General features: G+C 35.9%; 1 long non-coding RNA gene across 2 annotated transcripts; it reads left to right on the top strand.

Annotated features, from left to right (window-relative positions):
* Positions 1 to 14236: 14236 nt before the first annotated feature.
* LOC118910815 (uncharacterized) lies at positions 14237 to 24107 on the top strand. Of its 2 annotated transcripts, XR_008992431.1 has the most exons (3): positions 14237 to 15874; positions 18521 to 18800; positions 24011 to 24107. It is a non-coding gene; the product is annotated as an uncharacterized LOC118910815 (long non-coding RNA). The 2 variants fall into 2 exon arrangements; XR_008992430.1 differs by lacking the exon at positions 14237 to 15874 and having other exon boundaries at positions 16574 to 18800.
* The last annotated feature ends 3745 nt before the right edge of the window (positions 24108 to 27852 follow it).

Here is a 27852-nt window from a genome sequence, read left to right as displayed (position 1 = left end):
CTCATCACTGGAAGTCTTTGAAAATTAAGTGCACTTGAAAAGGGCAGTCAACACCTGGATGACATTTTCTTAATTCAAATTACTGTAAATTTCATAAAAAGAAAAAAAGAAGTACACGTAAGGGCAAACTCAATTAAAAAATTTGGGGGCATATTTCAGGTTTCTTAGCAAGGAGAAATATAGAGATAAATGTAAGTCTATGAAAAGGACTTAAACATTTAGCACACATTTCAGGCTGTTTTGTTATTGTAGGAGCCTGCTTGGAAGTCTTGTTTTAAGTAAACATTTATGAATAAACACGCAGATTTCTGTATGAAAATAGTCTACCTATAAGGCAAGTATCTTCCTTCTAGGCATTGCTGTTGAAAAATGGTGGGTGGAAGAAATGGGAGAAATTAAAGTCAGGGGAGCAGTTAAGAGATTACTGTAATAGTGTAGCTAAATTTTTACTTGATTCAATCAGTATTTATTCATCATCCACCTTGATACTGAAAGAAGCAAGACAGACTCAGGCTGGGCTTGCTGCAACTGACCAGTGATTCTCAGGTATGATAGATACGGGTCAAGCAAAAGAAAGGTGCCAAGAGAATATATGATAGTATGACCTGCTATAGTAATGTGCTTTGATCAAAAGCAATGTCCTGAGAATTGAAAGGACAAATTAAATACAAGAAATGTTTAGAATGGAAAAACAACTTTTAGAAAAGACAGAATCATCTAGGCTTGTAAGAGTATGAAAGGAATATAGAGAGAGGACTACTACCCCTTAACATTGTGAAGAAGATTCTGGAAGTCCTTGTTACCCCCTACCATCCACTGTTCCTCTCTCTCACTTACTCCACAACATTACATTCCTGTCTTCTGTGACCCCACATTTATGTGGCTTTGCTGATGTTCCTTTCCTGGAACTGCATCCCTTACAGCTCTACCTGGCTACACCTTAAAGAAACTCCAAGATTTGCTTCTCTTATGACTCCCTGGAAAGGAAACTTCTCTGATTTGGCATTCAGGTTCATCTCATTCTTTTGTTTACACACAGATGATGACCTTCAGATAAAATTTTGGCAACTTCCCATGGACCGGGGTAGGTGCTATTTCTATTTGAATTCTACGTTGAATAGTCATTGCCAAAGATTGTTTGTTTTTACTTTTTTCTTTTCTTTTCTGGTAATTAGAGATAATGCACTCCTGTTAATGTTTTATCTACTTTGCAGTTTGTTGGTGTTTGGGTCATTTGGTTTGGGTTTTTGTCTGGCCCCCTCTCTTTTCTCAGACATGTCTTCTAAGGATTATTGATCAGTCCCTACTGGCTGAGCCCAGGGAATAGGTATGACTCCTCATTAGCCAATATTTATTCCAAGACAACCCAGTAGCCTCTGCTGTTGCCTTGTGAATGTGTCTTATCAGAGACTCACCTCCAGAACACCAAGGTCATTGACTATCACCCCCTTTCTCCCTGGTGGGTAATCAAAATGGATGGAGTCAAGGATAGAGATGTCGGAGTTGGAATGTGATATTTTGTAACCTCACTTCCTTTCCTGTGCTTTTATAACACTTCATGGACCTTATCTGCCCTACTTAATCTGTCATCTTTGTGAAAAGGAGTATGAGAAGATACTTCACAAGTGATCCAGCAAATCTATTCTCATGTTCCTGCAGTTTCTACTTTATGAAAATCCCTAAGCTCTGCCCCCGGATGACTAAGACATGGTCCCTGATGTCAGTGAGTTGGCATCGGTTAAATGTGTACTCAGCCACTAAACCCCAAGGGATTTGTATTTTCTTTATTAGACATGCATTTCCTGACATAAACTTTCTTTATTAAAATAAAACATTTAGCAGACCTTTCCTATTTTTTTTACCACCTGTATATGAAGCATAAATACACACTTTAAAGTTACAAAATAATAAAATGGCCATTTAGATATATAATACACAAAGAAAGCAAAACCAATTCTCTTGTAGTCTGTTTCTTTATTCAGTACTTTTAATCCTTGCTTATTCAAGATTTACATAGGCTGTGAGTGTTGCCAAAGTCAGGGTAAAAACTATATATGGACTAATTAGCTTCAATGTAGGAAAAAATATTATGAAATTAAATGGCAATCCCAGGCCAGTTGTATCAAAAAAGTATGCCTCTACTCACACAGTTTTTCTTCACAGTATTCTCACAATTAGAAATAAACCAGCTAATGAAAAGCACTTTTATATTCTGCTCATAGTGGTTACTTTGGTCATTTCTAATTGATTTATCATGGACAATAAAAATTGAAAGGATCAGTTTTGCTAGTGCTTCTCATTGATTTTTTTTTATTCCACCTCCCCCCAAACCATCCCGTTTTAGTTTATGCATAGTCATAAAATGTCTTTTATGTTTTTATTATAACCAACTTCCTTCCCCATTTTAGCAAAGCCTAAATTTGGACCAAAGTTCTAAAACTTCTTATGTTATACATAAAAACTCCTTAAGCACATTTTCCATTTAGAAGAAACAAAACTTTGGGAGGGTGATTGCATATACAGAGGTTTGAAAATTCAGGGAAAAAATAATTTACATTTGACTCGAACTCAGAGAAACACCCTTCTTGAAATCTTTCCTTCTTGAGTTTTTTGCTTCTTAAATATTTTGGTGAGCACCAATCCTCTTGATCATTGGGAAGGACATTCAGATCAGTGAGTATGTTCCACTTCTCTCCCTTTTAGTCCTCAAAGTCACTGCCTTTCACCCAAAAAACTGATCAACCATCCTCTTTTCTGTCCTGGGTCAGGCACCTTCTCACTTTTCTTCCAGATGCTCTGTGTATTATTACTTTGTTCATAAGGTCTTTGATGGCAACCAGGATTGAAATACCTTGAAATCCCCATCAAATCACTTGTTCCACTGCTTAAAATGGCCATTTTTATGCTGGTAGAACACTGATAATTTCATATAAGACGTAGTGAGTGGCTACTAGGCATTGAGAAGAGAGTAAAGACTTTGAACAACATCAATTAAAAAATTTATCTCAAATAATGGCTTCCTTATTTCCCAGTTCTGGGCCTTTGACTACTTAACCTCTATAAACCTTTTCTACATCTAAAAAATAGGAATAATTACACAAAATCTGAGGTGACTATTAAATGAACAGTGCATGTGAAGTATCTAGACCAATTCATTCATATATAGATGACTGCTAAAAAAAGTTATTGTTTTTATTAGTATTAACACTATCATCACCTAGAAGAGAGTATTAAATTAATATTATCTATAAATTTATTTTATTTATAGGTATTATATACAATATTTATATATTTTGTATACTTTGTATATTAACTAATACAGAGTATTATATCATTCCAAAATTAAGTAACTGAATGTATGACTAAGGCTTCTACCTTCTGTCAAATGGGTTTTTTGAGACCCCTAAAATGAATCCATATATGTTGACACATACTCTAACCTTGCTTTTCTTAATCATAATATATCCTCTACTTCCAGTAGAATTCTTTAAATGTTATGTTCACTACTTGCTTAATTTCTGCCTTGGGATTTCCTTCTATTGCCACATGAGAGAGGTAGTTGGAATAAATACTTTTGTATCTCATTTGAAGTTAAAGGGATTGAAGAATAAAATTATACACTACAACACTGAGCTTGTTGGGCATACAATATGTGAAATGAGTTAAACAAGGAGAATCCAACAGTACTTTTGAGGGAAACAAACTAGACAGAATATGCCATTCTTTATGGCTGACCTTACAATATAGATGAGTATGCTGACACCACTGGTACAAGTCTCCAAATCTCCATAGTCTTATATAAGATATATAGTATGCCGACTCTTTGCAGGGAAATGGTAAGGAGACAATTCATTCTAATCCTGCAAATATTTAACAAGTCAAAAATTTCTGCCATATTACTCATTGCCCAGAAAATTACCAATAATACCTAAAAGGTACCTGAGATTTATAAATTTTGAAAAGGTTTTATGTTTTACATCCATTAACTTTTGAAGAAGAAATACATAAATATGGAATAATCACCATTCACAGATACATAAAATAAAAAGCAAAGATTGTTATGCTGGATTTAAAAAACAGAAAAGAAAGCCCGACTAAACCATACCATATAGTAACATGCTTTAAATATGATACAGAAATGCTGAAAGTAAAAGGATGAAAAATGTACACACTGCCATTCAAATATTAACTAAAAGGAAGCTGTATAGCTAGACTAGTTTCAGAGAAAGTAGGCTTTAAAGCAAAATAATTGATAGAGAAAGAGGGACATCTCATTGTTAAAGGGCCAACCACCTATGGGCATACATCTAATAAAATAGTTTCATAAAACATAATGTATGAACTGACAGAACTAAAACAGTAAGAATAAAGAAAAGATGAATAATGTAATTAATATACCTTACCTAAACCTACTATGCCAATATACTAATCAATATACTAACACAATCAATATATTAATATTGATCATATGATAAACCATAAAAGAATTCTCAAGAAATTGTTCTGAGAATCAAAAATAACTTAGAATATTCTCTCTGACTGCAAAAGAATTTCACTACAATTCAATAAAACATGGTAAATAGAATATAACTGCATATTTTGCAATTAAATAATACTTGTCCACATACTCATTGGGGCAAAAGGAAATTGGGAAATATTAAACTAAATAACACAGAAAATGCAACATATCACATATACCATAACTAACTCTGTGTTTACCAATAAATGTATAACTTTAAAGGCATATTTAAGAAAGAAAATCTATAAGTCAATGATCTAAGGATCCATCTCAAAAAGTGAGAGAAAATTAAACCACAAAGAAAGAAGGCGGCAGATGCATGAGTTTCCTACAGTTGCTAATAAATAAAAACAAATTGGGTAGCTTGAAACAACAGACATTAATTTTCTCAGAGTTCAGGAGGCTGTAAGTCCACAAATCAGACTATCAGCAGGATAGGTTTCTTCTTTGGGGCTCAGAGGGAAAATCTGTTCCATACTGTCTCCTAGATGCCCATGATTGCATAACTCCGGTCTCTGCCTCTGTGGTCACACGGCCAACTTCCCTCTGTGTTTGTCACTCTGTCTCTTCTCCTTTTCTTATAAGGACACCTGTCATATTGGATTAAAGGACCACAGTACTCCAGTATGTGCCATCTTAACTTACATGTTAATTATACCTGCAAAGATCCTGTATCTAAATAAAGCCACATTCAGTAGTCCAAGAGATTGGGATGTGAGCAGATCATTATAGGGGATGCAATCCAACCCAAAACAGAGGGAAATTATAAAAAGCAGAACCTTAAAAATGTTTTTTTAAAAAGCACAGTAGTAAATTATAAAGTCAAAACCTGACTTTTGAAAATAATAATAAAATAGTAATAGATATTTAACAAGGCAAATAAGGAAACACTTTAAAGTTGAAAGCACCTTTTTTTACTTCCTAAGCAGGTATTAATTTACCTTATTATATATATATATATATATATATGTGGGAATCATACATATGATAAAAATGAAGAAAAAAGTGAGATAATTAATATAGTTGAAAGAATATGGTTTAGAAAGTACAAGAAAAATGACTCAAGTCTCAGATCTATGATTTATGAACTGCTGTAACATAGACTAATCAATGAAATTCTAGGAATTTCTTTTTTCTTATTTGTGAAAATGTGAGAAGACAAGCACAATTACCATCCCATGGTATTGGTTTTAATAGTAAATAAAATTGAAAACATACGTTCGAATAGTAGCAAAAATAAGTTTTAATGTGATTACAGAATATATACTGTGAATTTACCAATTGTTTCCTTCCCCTTGATCATTTAGATATGGTATAAATTATATATCATGTTTCTAAAACTTCTTTAGAAAAATAAACTTCATTTTTAATATTGATCCCAGAATTTCTGTCAAAATTCATAACCTCACATTTCAATTTTGTGTTTAAGAAAAACTATATTTCAGTTTGCCCTCTGCCCCTTTCAATTTAGTGTGTGAAGCAAGATATCAAAATAGCATTTTAATGAAAATAGTAATTTCATGTGAAACATTCTTAAGGAGAGCAAAACACAAAAAATCTAATTGTGACAAAATACAGTATTGCATTTACGGTTAGCACAAGATGGGGATCTGCTTCCCCAAATGATTGTTTTATTTTCACAAAGTAAATATTTCAAGAACACATTTTGGGAAAAGATGTGTTTTCCGTTGAGATTCAGAAAAATGAACAAAGACATAATTCTTTACCCTGACTGCTGTATATGCCTAAGTCCTCAACCAAGGATGTGATAACATTAGTACCTAAGTGTGGTTGCAAATAAAGTGGCCGGAGAAAAAGGCCGAGAAACCACAGCAGGATGTGATTTAAACTGTGCAGAACAAGTTCTGGTCTATCGGTGCCATTGTTTGAGTACTACATGGCCATAAGCAAAGCGCACTGGGCTTCCACTTTGGGTTCTGCATGAGTATTAGCGAATTATAGATCATAGCAACGTGGTGGCGTGTTCCTCCCGTGGGCCACTCATTGCTCTCTAGCTTCTTTCACAGCCTACACTGCTAGCGTCTTGTGCTTCTTCTTACATAAACCACATGCTCTCTCCCATGAGAAGATGGGGAGACTCCATCAGAAATCCTGGAGATCTTTCTATTACCCACAATCTGCAGAAGATGGGTGCAAAGAAAATTAGAGGAAAAAAAGGAAATACAGCACCTCAAACTGGATAATTTTATCCAAGGAAAATATTTGGATTGGTCCCCAAAGTATATCAGCTGGTGCCATGATAGATGAGGTTCTATGTCCCATATGATCATTCTTGCTTTCATAGATACTTAGTTGAATGATGTATTTTTTACTTAATAGGAGATATTGGTCAGCTTTTATCATGTTACCATATTTTTGATTGTCACAACCAACTGTTTATAAAGCTTACCTCTGTTATATCAATTAGATTATCACACTCTCAAGCATGAAATGCCAGCTCTCATTTTTTTCAGTACCTTTTTTGGTTTTGTTTTCCAAAGAATATCTCTTTCTTTGGTCATTTGAAGTTTGAGACCTTATATTAGGATCATTATTTTTACTTTTTTTCCCAATAGTTCCTGCTATAGTACCTAAATAAAGCCTACAATGTGTGAATGTTGTGTAAATCAATGAACCTTAATATTTTGTATTTTTATAAAGATCTATTCCAGCAGAACGTGAAATTAATTAGAAAAAAATTTTGTTGTAGGTTCTCTAACATTACTATTAAACCCATTTATCTCAAACACTTCCTCAGAGGCACCCTTAAGAGAAAAGAAAATTTAAAAATATGCATCCCGTGTTTGAGTAATATATTCTAAATTCTGCAGCAAGGCTTAGAAGAGACTCACCTCAAACCCAAAGACATGCACAGACTTAAAGTCAAGGGATGGAAAAAGATATTTCATGCAAACAACAAAGAGAAGAAAGCAGGTGTTGCAATTCTGGTATGAGACAAAACAGACTTCAAAATAAAGAAAGTAACAAAAGACAAAGAAGGACATTACATAATGATAAAGGGCTCAGCCAACAAGAGGATATAACCATTATAAATATATATGCACCCAATACAGGAGCACCAACATACCTGAAACAAATTTTAACAGAACTAAAGGAGGAAATAGAATGCAATGCATTCATTCTCGGAGACTTCAACACACCACTCACACCAAAGGACAGATCCACCAGACAGAAAATAAGTAAGGACACAGAGGCACTGAACAACACACTAGAACAGATGGACCTAATAGACATCTACAGAACTCTACATCCAAAAGCAGCAGGATACACATTCTTCTCAAGAGCACATGGAACATTCTCGATAATAGACCACATACTAGGGCACAAAAAGAGCCTCAGTAAATTCCAAAAGATTGAAATCCTACCAACCAACTTTTCAGACCACAAAGGCATAAAATTAGAAATAAACTGTACAAAGAAAGCAAAAAGGCTCACAAACACATGGAGGCTAAACAACATGCTCCTAAATAATCAATGGATCAATGACCAAATCAAAATGGAGATCCAGCAATATATGGAAACAAACGACAACAACACTAAGCCCCAACTTCTGTGGGACGCAGCGAAAGCAGTCTTAAGAGGAAAGTATATAGCAATCCAGACATATTTAAAAAAGGAAAAACAAGCCCAAATGAATGATCTAATGTCACAATTATCGAAATTGGAAAAAGAAGAACAAATGAGACCTAAGGTCAGCAGAAGGAGGGACATAATAAAGATCAGAGAAGAAATAAATAAAATTGAGAAGAATAAAACAATAGCAAAAATCAATGAAACCAAGAGCTGGTTCTTCGAGAAAATAAACAAAATAGATAAGCCTCTAGCCACACTTATTAAGAGGAAAAGAGAGTCAACACAAATCAATAGTATCAGAAACGAGAAAGGAAAAATCACGACGGACCCCACAGAAATACAAAAAAATTATTAGAGACTACTATGAAAACCTATATGCTAACAAGCTGGGAAACCTGGGAGAAATGGACAACTTCCTAGAAAAATAAAACCTTCCAAGACTGACCCAGAAAGAAACAGAAAATATAAACAGACCAATTACCGGCAATGAAATTGAAGCGGTAATCAAAAAACTACCGAAGAACAAAACCCCCGGGTCAGATGGATTTACCTCGGAATTTCATCAGACTTACAGGGAAGACATAATACCCATTCTCCTTAAAGTTTTCAAAAAAATAGAAGAGGAGGGAATACTCCCAAACTCATTCTATGAAGCTAACATCACCCTAATACCAAAACCAGGCAAAGACCCCACCAAAAAAGAAAACTACAGTCCAATATCCCTGATGAACGTAGATGCAAAAATACTCAACAAAATTTTAGCAAACCGAATTCAAAAATACATCAAAAAGATTGTACAACATGACCAAGTGGGATTCATCCCAGGGATGCAAGGATGGCACAACATTCGAAAGTCCATCAACATCATCCACCACATCAACAAAAAGAAGGACAAAAACCACATGATCATCTCCATAGATGCTGAAAAAGCATTTGACAAAGTTCAACATCCATTCATGATAAAAACTCTTAGCAAAATGGGAATAGAGGTCAAGTACCTCAACATAATAAAGGCCATCTATGAAAAACCCACAGCCAACATTATGTTGAACAGCGAGAAGCTGAAAGCATTTCCTCTGAGATCAGGAACAAGACAGGGATGCCCACTCTCCCCACTGTTATTTAACATAGTACTGGAGGTCCTAGCCACAGCAATCAGACAAAACAAAAAAATACAAGGAATCCAGATTGGTAAAGAAGAAGTTAAATGGTCAGTATTTGCAGATGACATGATACTGTACATAAAAAACCCTAAAGACTCCACCCCAAAACTACTAGAACTGATATCGGAATACAGCAAAGTTGCAGGATACAAAATCAACACACAGAAATCTGTGGCTTTCCTATACACTAGCGATGAACCAACAGAAAGAGAAATCAGGAAAACAACTCCATTCACTATTGCATCAAAAAAATAAAATACCAAGGAATAAACCTAACCAAAGAAGTGAAAGACTTATACTCTGAAAACTACAAGTCACTCTTAAGAGAAATTAAAGGGGACACTAACAGATGGAAACTCATCCCATGCTCGTGGCTAGGAAGAATTAATGTCTTCAAAATGGCCATCCTGCCCAAAGCAATATACAGATTTGATGCAATCCCTATGAAACTACCAGCAACATTCTTTAACGAACTGGAACAAATATTTCAAAAATTCATATGGAAACACCAAAGACCCCGAATAGCCAAAGCAATCCTGAGAAAGAAGAATAAAGTAGGGGGGATCTCACTCCCCAAGTTCAAGCTCTATTATAAAGCCATAGTAATCAAGACAATTTGGTACTGGCACAAGAACAGAGCCACAGACCAATGGAACAGATTAGACAATCCAGACATCAACCCAGACATATATGGTCAATTAATATTTGACAAAGGGGCCATGGACATACAATGGCGAAATGACAGTCTCTTCAACAGATGGTGCTGGCAAAACTGGACAGCTACATGTAGGAGAATGAAAATGGACCACTGTCTTACCCCATATACAGAAGTAAACTCAAAATGGATCAAAGACCTGATTGTAAGTCACGAAACCATTAAACCCTTGGAAGAAAACATAGGCATTAACCTCTTAGACATAAACATGAGTGACCTCTTCTTGAACATATCTCCCCGGGCAAGGAAAACAACAGCAAAAATGAACAAGTGGGACTATATTAAGCTGAAAAGCTTCTTTACAGCAAAAGACACCATCAATAGAACAAAAAGGAACCCTACAGTATGGGAGAATATATTTGAAAATGACACATCCGATAAAGGCTTGACGTCCAGAATATAAAAAGAGCTCACACGCCTCAACAAACAAAAAACAAATAACCCAATTAAAAAATGGGCAGAGGAACTGAACAGACAGTTCTCCAAAAAAGAAATACAGATGGCCAACAGACACATGAAAAGATGCTCCACATCGCTAATTATCAGAGAAATGCAAATTAAAACTACAATGAGGTATCACCTCACACCATTAAGGATGGCTGCCATCCAAAAGACAAACAACAACAAATGTTGGCTAGGCTGTGGAGAAAGGGGAACCCTCCTACACTGCTGGTGGGAATGTAAATTAGTTCAACCATTGTGGAAAGCAGTATGGAGGTACATCAAAATGCTCAAAGCAAACATTCCATTTCACCCAGGAATTGCACTCCTAGGAATTTACCCTAAGAATGCAGCAATCAAGTATGAGAAAGACCAATGCACCCCTATGTTTATTGCAGCACTATTTACAATAGCCAAGAATTGGAAGCAACCTAAATGTCCATCAATAGATGAATGGATAAAGAAGAAGTGGTACATATAAACAATGGAATACTACTCAGCCATAAGAAAAGAGCAAATCCTACCATTTGCAGCAACATGGATGGAGCTGGAGGGTATTATGCTCAGTGAAACAAGCCAAGCGGAGAAAGAGAAATACCAAATGATCTCACTCATCTGTGGAGTATAAGAACAAAGGAAAAACTGAAGGAACAAAACAGCAGCAGAATCACAGAACTCAATAATGGACTAACAGGTACCAAAGGGAAAGGGACTGGGGAGGATGGGTGGGTAGGGAGGGATAAGGGGGCGGGAGAAAAAGGGGGGTTTGAAGATTAGCATCCATAGGGGGGTGGGAGAAAGGGGAGGGCTGTACAACACAGAGAAGACAAGTAGTGATTCTGCAACATTTTGCTATGCTGATGGACAGTTACTGTAAAGGGGTATATAGGGGGGACCTGGTATAGGGGTGAGCCTAGTAAACAAAGTATTTGTCATGTAAGTGTAGATTAATGTTAAAAAAAAAAGCAGTTCCTGTGTGGTGACCTCCAATGAGCTCTACACAATGATATAAAGGGCATATAAAAGTGTAGGCAAAGGGTCTGTTTTTATACAGAGAATCAAAGCCTAATTGGGCTACCCCGAAAATGAACTGAGATATGATATGAAAAGAACTTTCAACATCAGCACTCTTGGGAGGACTCATGCCAGAAGATGATCATCAAAATAACCCCAACAAAGATCCACGCACTGCTACAGCTGTAGATGCACTCATCCCACCAATCCTGGACTTGCCATGGGAATGAAGAAGGAGATATCTAAGCTGGCCTGTCCATACAGTAAAACAACAAATTTGACTGGATCTATACGGTTGGAACTCAACCAAGAATTAGGAGAAGTGCAAATTGTAGCGCTCCAAAATCTTACAACTACAGACTATTTACTGTTAAAAGAACATATGGGATGTGAACAGTCCCCAGGAATGGGTTTTTTTAATTTATCTGAATTCTCTCAGACTGTTCAAGTTCAGTTGGACATTATCCACCATATCATAGATAAGTTTTCACAAATGCCTAAGGTGCCTAACTGGTTTTCTTGGTTTCACTGGAGATGGCTCGTAATTACAGGTATGCTTTGGTTACGTAACTGTACTCCTATTATGTTAATGTGTGTACACAGTTTACTTAGTAGTTTAAAAACTATACATGCTGAAGTTACTCTACAAGAAGATATTTTTAAATAAATAATCAATCTCCCCAGGTTTTCTTCCGCCTGCTACTTCTATAGCTTTTCTTTTTCCTTCCTAATTACAACCCTTAAATAGAATTCATGCCATATATCAAATTTACCGAGTATCATAATTCTTCCAAGTGGTAAAGACACCTCAAGACAAATACTGGGCATAGAAGCCACAAGGCATAAATATGCAAAGAAGTAAAAAGCTAACCTTTTCAAACAATAAGGCTTCTCTCTCACTTACCAACTTCACATTTCCCTGTATGGCCCCGGAAGATGACTGGTTAGCCAGAGACGGGTAAGATTCCTCAAGGGAGGAACAACCTAAGACAGGCACAGTCGCAGGGGGGTCATCAGGTGAGAAATTGGGGATCAACAGAGGTGAGGCTTAGAACCTCCCCCCCTGTTCTGAGAGAAATCTTCTGCATCCGTGGATGTTTTATTGCCCTGGTCTAGCTTGGATTAACACATAGTCTACAGGCACACACCTGATCATCTACATTTGCTCTCTTACAACACTAAACTATGTTTTCTACCTTTATCTTGTATCTACCTACCACTTCAGCATTTTATTAAAAATAATAATAGTAAAGAGAGAAATGTGGTATCCACGTATAAATCAAGTATAAAAATCAAATGAATATTCATATTTGAACTGACTGCTTATAGTTCATAACACATGAGCAAAACTGAAAGCTTCTGTGATGACTGCCCCTGTAATGTTCACCATGTAACTTATTCACTATGTAAGAATTTGTTCTCCATGTAAGAACTTGTTCGTTAAGCTTCAAAAGATTGGAGACTGACGAAAATTAGGCTTGGGGTTGATTAATGATTGTGCATTGAGCATTGACACCCCTATAGAGAATTTTATTGTTGTCAACAACCATTTGATCAATAAATATGAGAGATGCCCTCACCAAAAAAAAAATGTATATATATATATATATATATATATATATATACATGCACTTCCAATTGTAAAATAAAATAAATAAGTAACCAGGATGTAATGTATAGTGTAAGGACTATAGTCAAAATATTGTAACAACTTTTTATTGGGATAGCTGATACCTAGAATTATCATTTATATAAATGTTGAATCACTGTGTTGTATACCTGAAACTAATGTAATACTGTGTGTCAACTACCCTTCAATAAAAAAAATAAATAAATAAATAAATAAATAAATAAATAAATTCTGCAGCAAGGAAGCAGTCTTTTGAAAACTTATGATTTATAATTTAATGCACTCATAAATTTGTAAAAGTTCTTTAGCTGAAAGTATAATAGTAAATAAGTGTAGGTTTTGCAGAAAAAAAATTTTCATTTTATATGCAACATTGTATTTGGTGAAAGATAATTGGCTCACAAGAAAATAAAAATAAAGTTACTTGAAAATGAACATGCATGCTATTTTATTTTATTATGTATAGCCCTATTTATGTTCCAGGTACTGTTAGAAGTACAATGTTTACAACAGCCCTCTGAGATAGATACTGTCATTAAACCCATTTTACAGACAAAAATACCAAGGCCAGGGAAGTTAAGTTGTAGCATTCCAAGATTCCCTAGATAGTCGTAAAGCAGGCCTTTATACCTGTCTGTTTTCACAATTAGTGCATTTAATCACTGTGTAGTACTTACTCTCTGGTATAAAAATAATGTCAGAAATAATGGGCCATTATACTCAGAACCAAAGGAACTGATAACAAATGAAACTTAAAAGATACAACACCATGTTGCTACTATTAAATCCAAATGTGGTTCTAATTTGAATTTTATTCTTAAAATTTTGTTTATATTTTATCTGTATTTTTGTTTTGTTTCATTGTTTTTTAAAGGCATAAGAAATATTTATATCTGGTTTCATGTCTTTACATATTTAAATAATGCAATAAAAATAATGTGAGCAAATATTGTGCATCTGTACTTTTTTCTTTTAAATTAATCCATACATTACTTGTGTTTCAAAAAACAGCTTGCTATGCATGCTTTTCACCAAGCTGATGTGTCAGGAGTGAGTTATATACTTGAGCTTCCTATTGTTTCTCTATGTTCATTTTATTTCATTTATTGCCTTAAAACTAATCGCCTGCCGAAGCTATATTTGACTCATAAAGGCTTATGTTACATTTTCATTGTAAATTATGCATTATAAGAATAGAAAATAGGCTCTGTTTTCTGTTTGTTCATTTAATGCTTTTCTCCTTGATTTCTACTTTGTATGGAATTATTACTCTCACCACCCTTCCTTTCCCCCCACCTTACATGCTTTAGCCTGATATGACCTGAACCAACCCTTTTATTTTCTGTGGTACTTTGTTAGGTGTATTTTTTTCTAAGGAGCACATAGTTGACTTTTGATTTTCAATACAAACAGAATTTGTATATTAAAGGAAATGCTAGTCCTTATCCTTTTCATTCTTGACAGGGACATTTGTTTTTCCCTTCATCACCTTGTGTTTTGAATTGTGTCATTTCTGTCTTTTGTTTTCTTTGTTTCTAAAGCTTATATGCTATATTCTCTTTGTATGTTCTATGTTCTCTTTGATGTTAAATTCTCAGCTGACTCAGAAAGAATCCAATCCAAACTCAATTTTATAAATAAGAATAGGAAAAGTAAGGCTCCAAAGTAACATGCGGACTGTCCTCCCACATCCTCATGAGAACGAACCGTGTATCGAGTTTACAGGCATGGATTGGGGGGGATTCCATGTGCTTCTGAGGCTTTGAAGCATCTATAGAAATCGAGTCTTCATTCTGCATTGCTGGCAGGCAATCCCCAGGGCAGACTGGAGCAAATGTGACATTAATCTGAAAGTCCTACCAGATAAATGCAGGATAGAACTTTTCCTGTCCATCTACTGGAAACTCTCCTCTAACAGCATCCCGACTTGCTGACAACAGAGCTCATGGATGAAGGCAGCACTGAGGGGCAAACTGCTCCCAATGTGTTTGGGAAGACGAGCCATGTGCTCATATGTTTGCACCAGGAAAGGATGGAAGAAAAAGAGAGGCAACCTCATAGGCTTCCTCTGTGGAAATCCAGGTCTCTAGCGTGTTTCCGGTTAGCCTATTAGCATGAAAGTGTCAGATCTTCATCACAACCCACCACTGTATCACTACCACAGAAACCCCAGCAACATGAACTATATATGGTTTCTGAAAACAATACCTTAGGAAAAATTACCATATCAAGGAAAAACCTATCAGGAAAGAATCTCACAATTCATTTAACAGGATTTAAGGGATTTTAAACTAAGCTAAATAATGAGAACAAGGATGGCTTATTTTGGCAGAACTAATGAAAGAAAAAGTGAAAAAACATTCATAAGAATTTGTTTAAAGTTTTGAGAAGCATTTTTGTAATATTTACAATTGATATGGCTGCAAGTGAAATACAAATTAAATTGGTGTTAAAAAATCCGTATTTATTGGTAAGTATGGCTAAACACAGGTGCTTAAGTTACATCACCAGGAGGCAGTATTTCAACATTTGAAGTTAATTTCTAGGCAGTGTCACTATATGTTGATTTTACCAAATTCCAGTCATTCATCTTATCAGCTTCAAGTTCCAAAGAAAGAGAGTTTCTATTAACTAACAGTCTTAGAAAAAAATAAAGGTTAAATACTGAGTTTTCACTGAATTTTTCACAGAAGGAAGGTCCCCTGTCCTTCCTTAAACACAGTTCTCAGAGAGACTGAAGATACATTAGAAGGAATGAATCCCTCAGAAAAATCACTGTGCTCTCACTAGAAGAAGGGGTAAGCAGAAACCCTCCTTGTCTTTATTAAAACTTATGGTATAAGAACTTGGGTATTATTTTATTAATATTATTAATCATTTTATTATGTATCACCTTATACAGAATCATCATAAGCATTTCCGATGTGATTTGTAATCTTATTTTTTAATTATTTATTCCAATGTTTAGCTGATTTAAATGCCCACCAACAGTCCTTTATTTCACAATTTCACCACTTTTGTGTTATTATGTGTAGCCCTTACTGAGTGACCTTAACATTTTTAAAGGGATGTAGATGTATTTTTCTGAAGCAAATATTTTACTATTGAGCAAATATTTTTGTTTATAGTGCTATGGAATGTAAACTAAACAAGATAGTATTTACATACTAAGTATATATTTTTAAACTATCCTACACCCCAACTCTATGGAGGTGGAACCTAAGGGCTCATGTAATTCTGCCTTTCACTTTGCCTTAGATGATTGGACCAAGGGGAATATTAGCTATCAGCTGGCCAGTGACCAATCACATTTTCTCTCTAAGACCTGAAGACACAAAGGCTGTGGGCAGCTATCAGGTTAGCTGCATGAAAGGTCATGTAAAAAAAAGGTGTAGGCATCAGACCATGGCAAAGCCAAGTGACATTCACTCCAAAGTTATTGAAAAATAAAAACAACAACTGTGACATGGAAACTGGTCCAGAAGAAGAAAAAAGGTGCAGCTTCATCAGTTTTACATGAAGATTTGTGTGGAGTTTTGCAGTTCAAGAAGGTACTGGACAATGATAATGGGTCATTTTCCCCCTACTTAAACGCCCTAGGGCTTTCCCTTGTGTTTTGCCATCCAGTACTGTAGAGTCAAGGCTGTGATCAGTCTGGCTATGTTATACAAGTTATTAGAGTTTTTAATCTACATGAATTCTCATGCAAATTTTTCTTTACCCTGTTAAATCATGTTTTCCAAAGTGGGTCATGGCTGAGTCTCTTTTTAGTTTATTAGGCTGAAATATAGTGAAGTTTTAAAATTTGCTTCTCTGTTATTTTATTTTTATAGTTACCTTTAGCTACATGATTATTACTTCTTTGCCATGTGTTCTGATTTTTCTGTGCACATACAATTGCTAATCTAGAAATGATTTTTCTTTATATTGTAACTATCATTTTGTGTTACTTTTATTTGCATTCTAGGAAATTGTCATGATTACACATTGTGGTTTTAATTTTTCTAATATCAATTTTGCCATTTAAAACTGTCGATGCAGTTTTAAATATTCTTATCATATTGGGTCCATTAATACCATATAAGAACTAAAATGTATTTTAGAATTAAAATACTGTGCTCCAGAGAGCAATTTGGAGATAATAGTTATCAAAAAGTTCTAAGGAGAAGATAGATATACCTATGCAATGCTAATGATGAATGGGATGTATCCAATAACACAAAAATCAAGAAATATCTATAACTTATCTCAAACTCCTAACCTGTCTGTTTAGTCTTTACTACTTTCTAAATTCACCATCCACGTTTGACTTTTCAAACTAAGGAGACCATAACACATAAGCCAAAGGCAATTTTTGTTTATAATCACTTTATCTCAAGAACGTAGCTTGAATTTTTAGTGGTGCTGTTCTCAACACATTGCACCATATTCCAAATGACCAGGATATTCTGGAGAACAAGTGATCAGATTCATTCATTCAACCTGTGATTCACACATCCATTCACAAAACACCCATGTATCAGCATCCTGTACTATAGGACACTCAACTGGTTCTAATGCATACAGATGTGTAGAGAAAGAAAAAAATGTGAAATAATGAAGCCAATACTTGATTATAACTGTCAGTGAGTTCATAGTTTACCAAGAGAGAACTACAAGACTAGGTATGTTAGGAGAGGTTGAGTTTATTTTCCTCAGTTCTTGTCCATGCTGCAACCAAGAACTGAAGGGCAGAGACACAGAAGTAAAAGTTTTATTTGAATACATTCCAGAGGAACGGGCTAGAGCGAAGGTAGATAAAGGCAGGTTTACTTGAATAAAGCAGAGAGAAATGAAAAATGGAGGGAAGGGAAGCTTACTGAACTGCTGCTTGGCTTTAGGGCATAATCCCTTGCCAACTCCTAGAGCCAGTGTCACATGGCATCCAGTGTCCACTTGAACTGCATGGTGTGGAAACTGTTAGAAACGGCATAAAACTAAATGTGACTTAGTCCCAGAGGTATTAACATTTAAACAAAATGCTATATACAAGAATCCTACATGTCAGAACATGTACCAGGGCGTCACTCTGGCTGGGATGGGGAGAGAAATTAAGAAAAATGGCTGTGCATCACTTCAAAACAAAAAAAAAGATGCAGAAAAAGTTTTAAACCAAAATGTTGTTTTAATTTAAAAAAACTTAAAAAAAAAGTTTTAAGCCAATAAAATTAAGACAAATGTAAAGAAAGCCTAATGTGGATATAACTTGCTTAGGCGACATCCGGGAAAGAATGTGAACACTGTAACACTCAGCCAGGGGAACCAGGGAGGGACTCGCAGGCTAAGGAATAAGTTGCTTGTTGTAACCACCCTGAGTGAGCCTGCTCGCCAGACACCCGATCCTGCAACACTGTCATTAAAGCATCGCTCTGCTGTTCTCTTTGTCTCCATGTCCACTTACTAAGTTTGGACCAGTGAGCACGTTTCTCGCAGGAACTAAGTCCCTACCATCCCAGGATCTGGGGATGCCCCAGAGCACTTGATGGAGTGAGAATATGTTCTGAGAACTTTCCAGAGACAAAGAAAGGAGATTTTCAGGCAGGCTAGTAAAGAGCACAGTCATACAGCTGCAGTCCTGTCCGGGTCACCGGGGCGATGGGAACTTGCAAGCCCAGATCAGAGCTCTCAGCAGCCCCTCCCTACTCACCTGGCGTAGGACAGAGAGAGTGACCCACTCAAAGAAAGGTGAGTGTGAGCAACCTCCGAGAAGACGTGCATTTAAGGGTATAGGGTCTGGCACTTTAGAGGGCTTTTTTGGGTAAGGGTCAGCATAAGGCATGATATATATAGGTGATTTATAATTCCTTTGGAGTTTTATCTAAAAATAGGGTTATTTGGGTGACTGTGTTGGTTTGGGACTTCAGCATTCTTTGTTCACATGGGTTTATTTACACTTCTGAGGTCTGTCTCCTGCCCTCGTTACAAAGTTACTTGATTAGGAGCTGGAGGAAGAGGAAAAACAGCATATAGGTTAAGTTAAGGAATAAGCTGGGCCCTTTAGCATGCTGAAGTAAATCTTACAACAACATGATCTGATTGGTACAGTGAAGACATGGGCTGTGCTGGGATACCTTATCTGGGGAATATCCAGACATTCCAAGTTACTCCTGGCCTTTGGAGCTTCAACTGATTAACTTATTAACTCTGTCTTTTCTGGCTCCCTGGTTTTATCTGGTTAACTCTTTGCATCCCTTTTAGTGGGCTTTACTGGCCTATTCTCCCTCCACCCACTCATACCTGTTTTTCTGCCTAACAGTTATAATGCCATCTTAGAAATAGTAAGTTGTCAATAGGAAAAGAGAGGGATAGGAGTATAGGCTGGGGAACAACAAATTAACAATGTCACATTACCTCCTGAGATAGTGAGCAGTCTACCTCTTGCTGTCTCTTTGGTCTTGACCTTTTACATTATTAGTATCTTTAATAATTCAGTGAGTAGCATATATGCATTCATGATGTGTTAATGTTTGCATCATCTCCAAGGTGTAATGAAAATGAGTTTTTGAAATTTTAACTAGAAAATGTCTAGGAAATTACAGTACTCCTGGTCTATGGCACAAAGATGAATCTAGAATATATAAAATCCACATCCACACTATTTCAGTCAGAAATGGCACTCCTACTGTGAACTAAACTGAAGCCAAGCCTCCTCACTGACAGGTACTCCCTTCATTTTCAGCTCTGACAAGGACTGATCAACATACCCAATCTGCTTTCCTTCTTGGCTAATTTAAATCCCGAGAGAGATACTTGCACACAAATGAGTAAATAATATAAATGGTGCTTATCTTAATATGCTGTACCTGTTTGAACAATCTTCTTTTTTCATCTCAAGTTAATGAAAATGGGCAAGAATTAAATGTGTGTAAACATGTTAAAAGTGTGGAGAGAAATATAAAACCTATGACTGGAAGACATTTCTCTAACTCCATTAGAGAACCGAGGAGCCAAAATCAAAGGAAAAATAGTATCACATCATAAAGAGAAAATTATACAATAATCTGAATCTGAATTTGTGTATATATACATGTGTGTGTATGTGTAATTTATTTGAAAAATTACTGTACCTTTTTTCTTCTCCATAGTTCAAATTTATGCATGGTTGACCTATTGCATTTGGTGATTTTTTTTTTCCTTAGGTTTCCTAGAGATCAATGTGGCTTTTACAACAGAGGCTATAAATGTTAAGTGAGTACAATGATAAAAATTAAGCTTCAAATTGTGATTCTTCTACTTAAAAACTGGATGACCTTGGAAAAATTGAGAACCTAGTATTTAAAATAAAGATTCTATGCCACAGTAAAAATTATTTGAAATATTTCCTTTTAAGTACCTAACACTATACCTGGTAGATAAGAGATAATTAATATTGGTCTTTAACACACACACACACACACACACACACACACACACACACACACACACAGAGCCCAGATTTTCCTTTTTATTCCAAAAGAAGTTCTTTTCCTAACTGGCTGGTAATGCTATGAGAAGCCACTGCCACATGGAGAACTCACTTAGTTGGGAGAACTAAAACCCAATACTTGTTCTTCTTTTTTGGGGCCTTTTTAATATTTTTATTTTCCAAATAATATGCAAGGCATATATTCAAATGGAATCTTAGAAGTAAATGTGATACTTTTAATTTAGACAAGATAATCAAATCCTGTCAGGGAATACTTTCATTCTTAACTCAAAACAAAGAAGTGTTTTCTTTCTCTGTGGGCATGGTGGAGATTTGAAGACATATCCTTGCATCATCACTAGATGAAAAGTAACAATAGAGTTGTAAAGACAGGTGAATCAATAGGTAGGTAGAGAGGTGAGAAGGTAGGTAGACCTATGTTGAAATTATATTTCATGCCCCCCTCCAAAGTCAACAGAAAGGAATAGGAACAGAACAAATCTAATACGGATTTCAATTCTGAAATTCTATGATCCATACACACTGATACACAGTAAACACTGTTTTAAATTACTTGACCAATTAAGAACTTCCAACAATTGATATTCTAGTATTTTCTGGTAATACATCAGTGGATTAAAAAGTCTCTAAAGTGAGCCAGATCATGGGACTTGGGTACCTGTACTTGTTGGAAGCGTTCCTTGTTCACTGGTCTAGCTCTGTTCTCTCTTACTGCTTTTGGTAAACAACACTAATGAATTATTTAGGCACCCCAGAAAATACAGACCTAGCATTTTTAATCTGAATACCTTTACAAACCTCCCTCCTTTCCCAGGATCTGCACTTAGATGGAGTGAAAGATCAAGCTGTGTGGTAGTGAAATCCTGCTGACTGGTACAGCTTGAGGGGTGGTACCGTCAGGGTAGGGGCGTCGAGATCAGAGACACCTGAGTTGGATTTTGCTCTGCCACTCTCTGGTTTTGGGATTTTGCTGAAGTCTTCTCAAAGGGTTGTTATTAGGATTCTATGAAGTAATCTATGTATATCATTTCTTAACCTGCATGGTCTGTGCAAACAGTAGGGCAAGGCTGAAATTTGCTGAACTAAATCAGGGAAAAAAACCAACAAACAAAAACCAATCTTCATCCTTCTACTCCTTTCTTGTATGTTCAGCAAAGTGCAAATTCTACTGGGAAAATTGAAAAGGTATAAATCAAAGCAGGGCAATCAGAACTTCCGATGGAGAAGGGCTAGAGGAAGGTAATGGAACGATCAGGACCATTTCCACTTTAGACTCAATCAATACGGATGATTCCATTTTTTTTTTCATGGAAAAGAGGAAACATACTACATAGAAGGTGTTTTTGTGTAAAGCAAACATACAAGTCTTTTGCAAACTGATGGTTTCTGTGGAACTTTTTACAAATGTTCTTCATTTTACCATTGTAGGAACCAAAAGAGGAATTTGAAAGAAGGAAGCAAGGACTGGGTAGAAATGCAGACACTTACATGTTGCACAAATATGCCAAGTGCTACTTTAATACATCAGAGCTTTAGCCACATGGGAAGGAGATTTCTGGATGCAAAATGGCTAAGTGAAAGAGGAATGAATACAAGCTAACAGGACTTTTAAGACAATATAGGATAAAATATCCTGTCCTGTTGTTTATAGATTTTATACATATATAGTGATTTTATGTTATTAAATTAAAAATTTAAAAAGCTGGAATCAAAATTGTCTTCTTGTTGAGAGTTCACTCTCCTTTTTTCTGAAAGATGGATGAAATAATGCTTAGAATCTGGGTTTCTCCCTTACTTAAACTGTCCACTGTAGGGTTTGATCTGCAGAACATGGGGAAGGGGAGGGCGTGCGTAAGCAATCATAAACACTAGGAATGTGAGATCTCTTTCCCACAGTGGTAGGCTTGAAGATTTGCCAATCTTAGAGGAGGTGTGATCCAATATTTGGGCTTTGGCTTCATCACGGTGTAAGGGAGGCATCATTAGGAGCTACAGAGAGTTGGATTTGACCTTAAGAGCCTCCATAAACTGTCTATCAAGCCAGGCATCTTTGGAGTGTACAGATTGAAATTGGAGACCATGCAACCCACTCTGGGAGTTGCAAGCCATATATATAATGTGTGTCAAACATGGAATGGGTGATAGCATAACAGTCATTCTATATAGTCTCTTCATTTTAATATTTAAAGCCTCACCAAAAAGGATTAGGGGGGAAAAAAAACTACCTAGTATATGATTATTTGGTATACTTTGACTTTGTTTCAGAAAAGTATGCCTAACAACAATACCAATAAAAAAAAACTTCTGATAGCCATTCCTGTTCTCCTTGGTAAGTGATTTTGACTGTCCCTTGTAGTTTATCTGCTCAGACTTGCAGACACTGAAATATTTGAAGTTGAAAAGTAAATTGTATGTTACAGTAATTCTTCTGTTTTTGTTGTTTCCCCCAGTACCCATAATAATGCCAAGAAGACAACAGGCATTCAAAAACTATTTCTAAATTCACATCGACTTCATTTTTAGAATCTTTCCTAATGTGAACTCTAAAAGAAAACCAAGTTGCATTTAATTCCTAGATCTGACGTTACCCCTGGGAAGCTACTTGACTTCACTAGGATTCTAGTTTCTTATCAGTAAACAGTGATAACAAACCTCACCTCCTAGGACTTGTATATAAATCAGTTACGGGACATAACATTCCACCATACTTGGGAAACAGTAAATCATCAACAAGTGTTAACTCTTATTATCGTACCTTTTTAACATTTTGTCACCTATCAATATGTGTTACAGCAGGTATCAGATACAGACAATATTTGTTTCTCTGGAAATAAAAAATAAAAAAAAGAAGATGAAAGTAAATATATTTAACATGAAAATTTGATAACACGCTTGCTAGTTTTCCAGTTAAAACCGATATTTCAAGGTGCTGGGACAGGTAATTTTTTGAGTGAATACAAATCAATACTTATATAGAGAAACAGTAGTATGCCCCAATCCTCTTTAACAAATTGTAATAAGATTTTTAACATTTCAAAATTGTATGTTTAAGTTCAAGGTGACTAGTACCTTATTAGTATTCCTTCCAAGAAACAGTGATAACTGCTCAAGGAATTTTCTTAATGAGTCTAGAAGTGGCCTCAAAATCTTTCTGAGATCCCATACAACAGATAAAACTTATTTGCTATCAATGTCTAGCCTTTTTTCTCCAAACTGAGAGTCTAGGGGATTGACTGTTTCCTGTAATTTTGTTTGCTCAGAATTAAGAATAAAGGATCTTTAACTCTTAGCCAGAGTCTATGGGACCTTTTCTGAAACAGACTAATCTTATCTCAAGTTTCCTTTCTCTCTTATCAGTTCTGATTTATTTTTATGAGCAGCAGCTGACCAGTTTAAAAGTTAAATTACTTGTTTCAAGTTTTCATTTAAAAATGTTTGTTGACTTATTGCATTCTCTTCTTTACTTTAGATGATCAATCACAATGACAAGCTGGGATTTTGTCATCACCGTGGAGTGTTTTGTGCAATCAATAAAATGACAACATGAATAGCCTTGTGTACTACAATATGCGTTAAGTGTTTTCTTTTTAAAGTCAACGTGAATCATCTGATTGTTCATATAATATGACGATTTTAAGGAAATCATTCACTTCCCGTTGCTTGCATTTTTCCCATTCACTTTGAAAACTGTTAATGGTAATGACTAACTTGCTTTCTTTAAATTGAAGTTAGAATGATGACACTGCATATGCAACTGTTTTTGAAGAAGTAGCAATTTTTGTTCATTTATTTCTAAATTGATAAAGTAGAGACAAAGAACATTTTAGTCCCATGCCAGCATTCATTCCATCAGTGGGTCATCTTTTCCAATTTGTGGGGCCCGCGTTATACACCATTTAAATGTTCCGTGCTTATGGAGATCATTTCACTGTATCAAGTATACCCTTTCTCTTTCATCGGTGTTTTTTTGCAAACTGACTTGTAGAAGGACACTCACAAAGCTGGAAATGCATTGCTAATTTGTTGCTAGTCTGTAATATCTTTGCACACTGTTAAATTGACCTGAAATTTGAACTTGCATCCAAATTGTGAAAGATTCAAAATCTATTTTAGTTCCCTGAGCAAATACAGTTCTCCTCAAAGTGGTGTTATTTTAATGTTAACGGTTTAACCCAATTAGTCCTTATATTTGTGACCCTGAAGTATTAAGTGTGAAAACGTTCACATTCAGGTTTTTACAGATTTTCATTTATCCTGTGTCATATATGCCTATATTATTAAGGCTCTACCTCTTGTGCCTTTCCCCTGAATCCTTAAGTAAAGGCATTCAGAGCCTAATGTGCTTGTAACTATTAAATGCCATGTGTTGGTCTTCTGTGCTATAATGAAGTACATCCGCGCCTTGCGAAGTTCTCTGGCAGCTATCTCCAGGGTTCACTGTCCGCCAATCAGCATCCACAAATGTAACCACTTAAATCTGATCCCACTGTCTGAATCAGTTACTCAGATAAAAGGCAGCCAAGATCTAAGCCCTGCTCCATGTGGGACCCTCTTAATACTTCCCTCCAGAGTGGACATGGTTCCTCTTACCAGGAGTGTCTGTTTTTTGTTTCTTTCACTCATTCTTTATCTGTCTACTCCCATGTCTCCTCCTGGATTCTTGCGCGTGCTGTCTTAAGCAGGAACCAATTATGCAGAATTTAACCAAAGGCTTTCTGAAACTCAAACAGTCATAACATATGTACTGTCACTCTCAACATTGCTGGTACTGCTTCAGATTGGAAAGGATGTGAAATAGGCAGATATGTTTTCTCAAACTAAATTTATCATTTCTGTTTTATTCTCTGTGTTAAAAGGAATCACAAGTCAACTTTTAAAAAATCTTTATTAAATACATAGTTATGCTGCATAATTCTCAATCAGATTTCTAGGAACTTTACTTGGTTGATTGATTTTCCTTGAATCATTTTTAAGCCAATGGATTATTCTGTTTCACTTATTTTCCATCAAAGTGAAATTGTGATAGCAGTATGCAAAAAGAATTTAAAAATTTAAAAGCTCTGCTACAGATTTACATGTTTACAGAAATGTCCAGGTTTTATTTGCAGCTACCCTTCAAAATAAGCTAGAGATGTGTGTTAGTACATGCTCTTCCAAGCTGCATTTTATTAAGCTCACTCTACTGCACCTCATTATTCTACTGCCTATGAAAGCATGGCTACAGTTCATTTCATTTTTAGATAAGTGAGTAAGCCTTTATTTGGTATCACTACGATGGCTAAATTTTCTGAGCTTGTGTTTGATTCCAGGACAAGAGTGGTAAGTGAGTTTGTTTTGGCATTTGAGTATTCAACAGTTTCCCCATTTACTGGCGAGGAGCTGTTGGTGAGCATTTGATTTGTGCTTTATGAACTTCATAGACAACATCATATTTATTTTATTCTCACAAAATCTTTTCAGGCAAGTGTTAATAGTTCTATTTTTTTTCCAGATGAGGGAATTGAGATTTACAAGTCTTAGTAATCTGTGTAAACTCCATAGTCAAACTATTCAAGTTTGTACTCAAACACCAGAATCTTCTGAATCTGAACTATATATATTCCTAGCCACTGAATATATACTGCTCCAGAAAATGTATATACATGCACAGAGACACAGACCAAAAAAAAAAAAAAATTGCCTCAGGAAAGAAATCTCTTTCATGAACTCAGCTAGAGAGAAAGTTGAATGAGATCTTACAATTTCCTCTGGGTGACCACAGTTTTTTACTGGGAAAGGCAAAGAATTAGAAACAAGGACTAAAACTCTACCTTAGGAATTATTGTTTTTAGCTAGCCTATAAATTGGAAACCTTTTCCTCAGACCAGATAGTGAGCACTTTTGGGTTTGTGGGTCTTGATGTGGTCTCTATTACAACTACACAGTTACTCGGTGGTAGGCTAGAGCATACTACATACTATACTTAATTGGCGCCTGGATTTTGTAAAGAGGATATAGAACGAGGCACAGGAGGAGAGCCATGATCTTAAGCTTATACTACACTGGTACAGTCCTTCAATAATTATTCAATAATAGGCTTTACCAAGAAAAAAAGCTTCTCCTGTTACTATCTGCAAAGAGAAGACCACAGGAACTAGGTTTTTACTCTGATGATGAAAACTGGCATCAGTTATTGGCTATGGGGGAGTGGGGGTAGGGGGGAAGAGGAAAGCAACTTTGCTGAATGTAGAAATTCCCAGGTACTAACAGTATAATCTCGGTGTGAGCACTTGGTAGTGACAAGTTCTGGAAGAAATTAGTCACACAGATGCAAGGCTCATTATTAGAGGTTTGGAAGGAGGATAACACGAGTGGGTTGCTCAAGGGAAGAACTCCACATGGAGATGTAGAAAGTTTAGTGGAAATATTAAAAATTAGCCTGTGAAGTGGTGTTTGACAGCAAGGTGTTAAAATGGCCAAAATGCAGCCAGAAGAAAAATAAAAGTTGATGTAAGACCTCAGACATGAAACAGTAAGGACAGTAACACATTAACAAAAAGGGATTTGAATGTTACAAAAGATGTTAAAAAAATAAGATACACATTTTGAGTCATTCATTTCAAATGAAGAAATTTAGAAAAAAATGCATTAATTTGTTCTTTTCCACCTCAAATGTAGGTCAAGAATAAAGTACTTGGAGGTGGGAACAAAGGCCCAACTGGATTACTGTTGCATGAAATTTACACACACAAAAATATTCATGTAACAAAACTATTACATAATAGCAGTCTTTTGTGTCACTCTACTTTATTTTGCCTCCCCATTTCCAGGATCACCTCCTCTTTTCATCCGGTCAGATATCCATGCCAATTAAGTGTTACTCAAATGACTGTGAACACCTAATAGACTTCTTGTTAAGCTTAATTGGCCACCACCAAAATTTAGCATATTGTCTGGGTAGCTCTGCGTTATATGGACTCATAAAGCAGGAAGGGAACAGTATTTCTGATGTCTTTCTGGATGGACATTTATACATAAAACCATTCAGAATTATGATTTTTTTCATGGGGGCTTAGATTTATGACAACATACAGATGTTTCCATTTCACCTAGAGAAAAAAAATATGCTGTATAATATCGAAGATAAAACTTAATTGAACCCAGCAGATGATGATAAAGAAACAATGTTACACTTCAGATGACTTAACCACAGCTTTGTCCCTGGCCCTTTTCTCCCCAGCACCCTGTGGATTTCTTCCATGGCCTTTCCCCTCTTTGAAGTCAGTGGGAGCTCTGAACCTAGAAAAGTCACTCAGAGTACAGACCGCCATA

Source organism: Manis pentadactyla, chromosome 11, assembly GCF_030020395.1.
Source record: "Manis pentadactyla isolate mManPen7 chromosome 11, mManPen7.hap1, whole genome shotgun sequence".
Lineage (NCBI taxonomy): Eukaryota > Metazoa > Chordata > Mammalia > Pholidota > Manidae > Manis > Manis pentadactyla.
The sequence above is the reverse complement of the archived record's forward strand: the minus strand, read 5'-3'. Positions and strand labels throughout refer to the sequence as shown.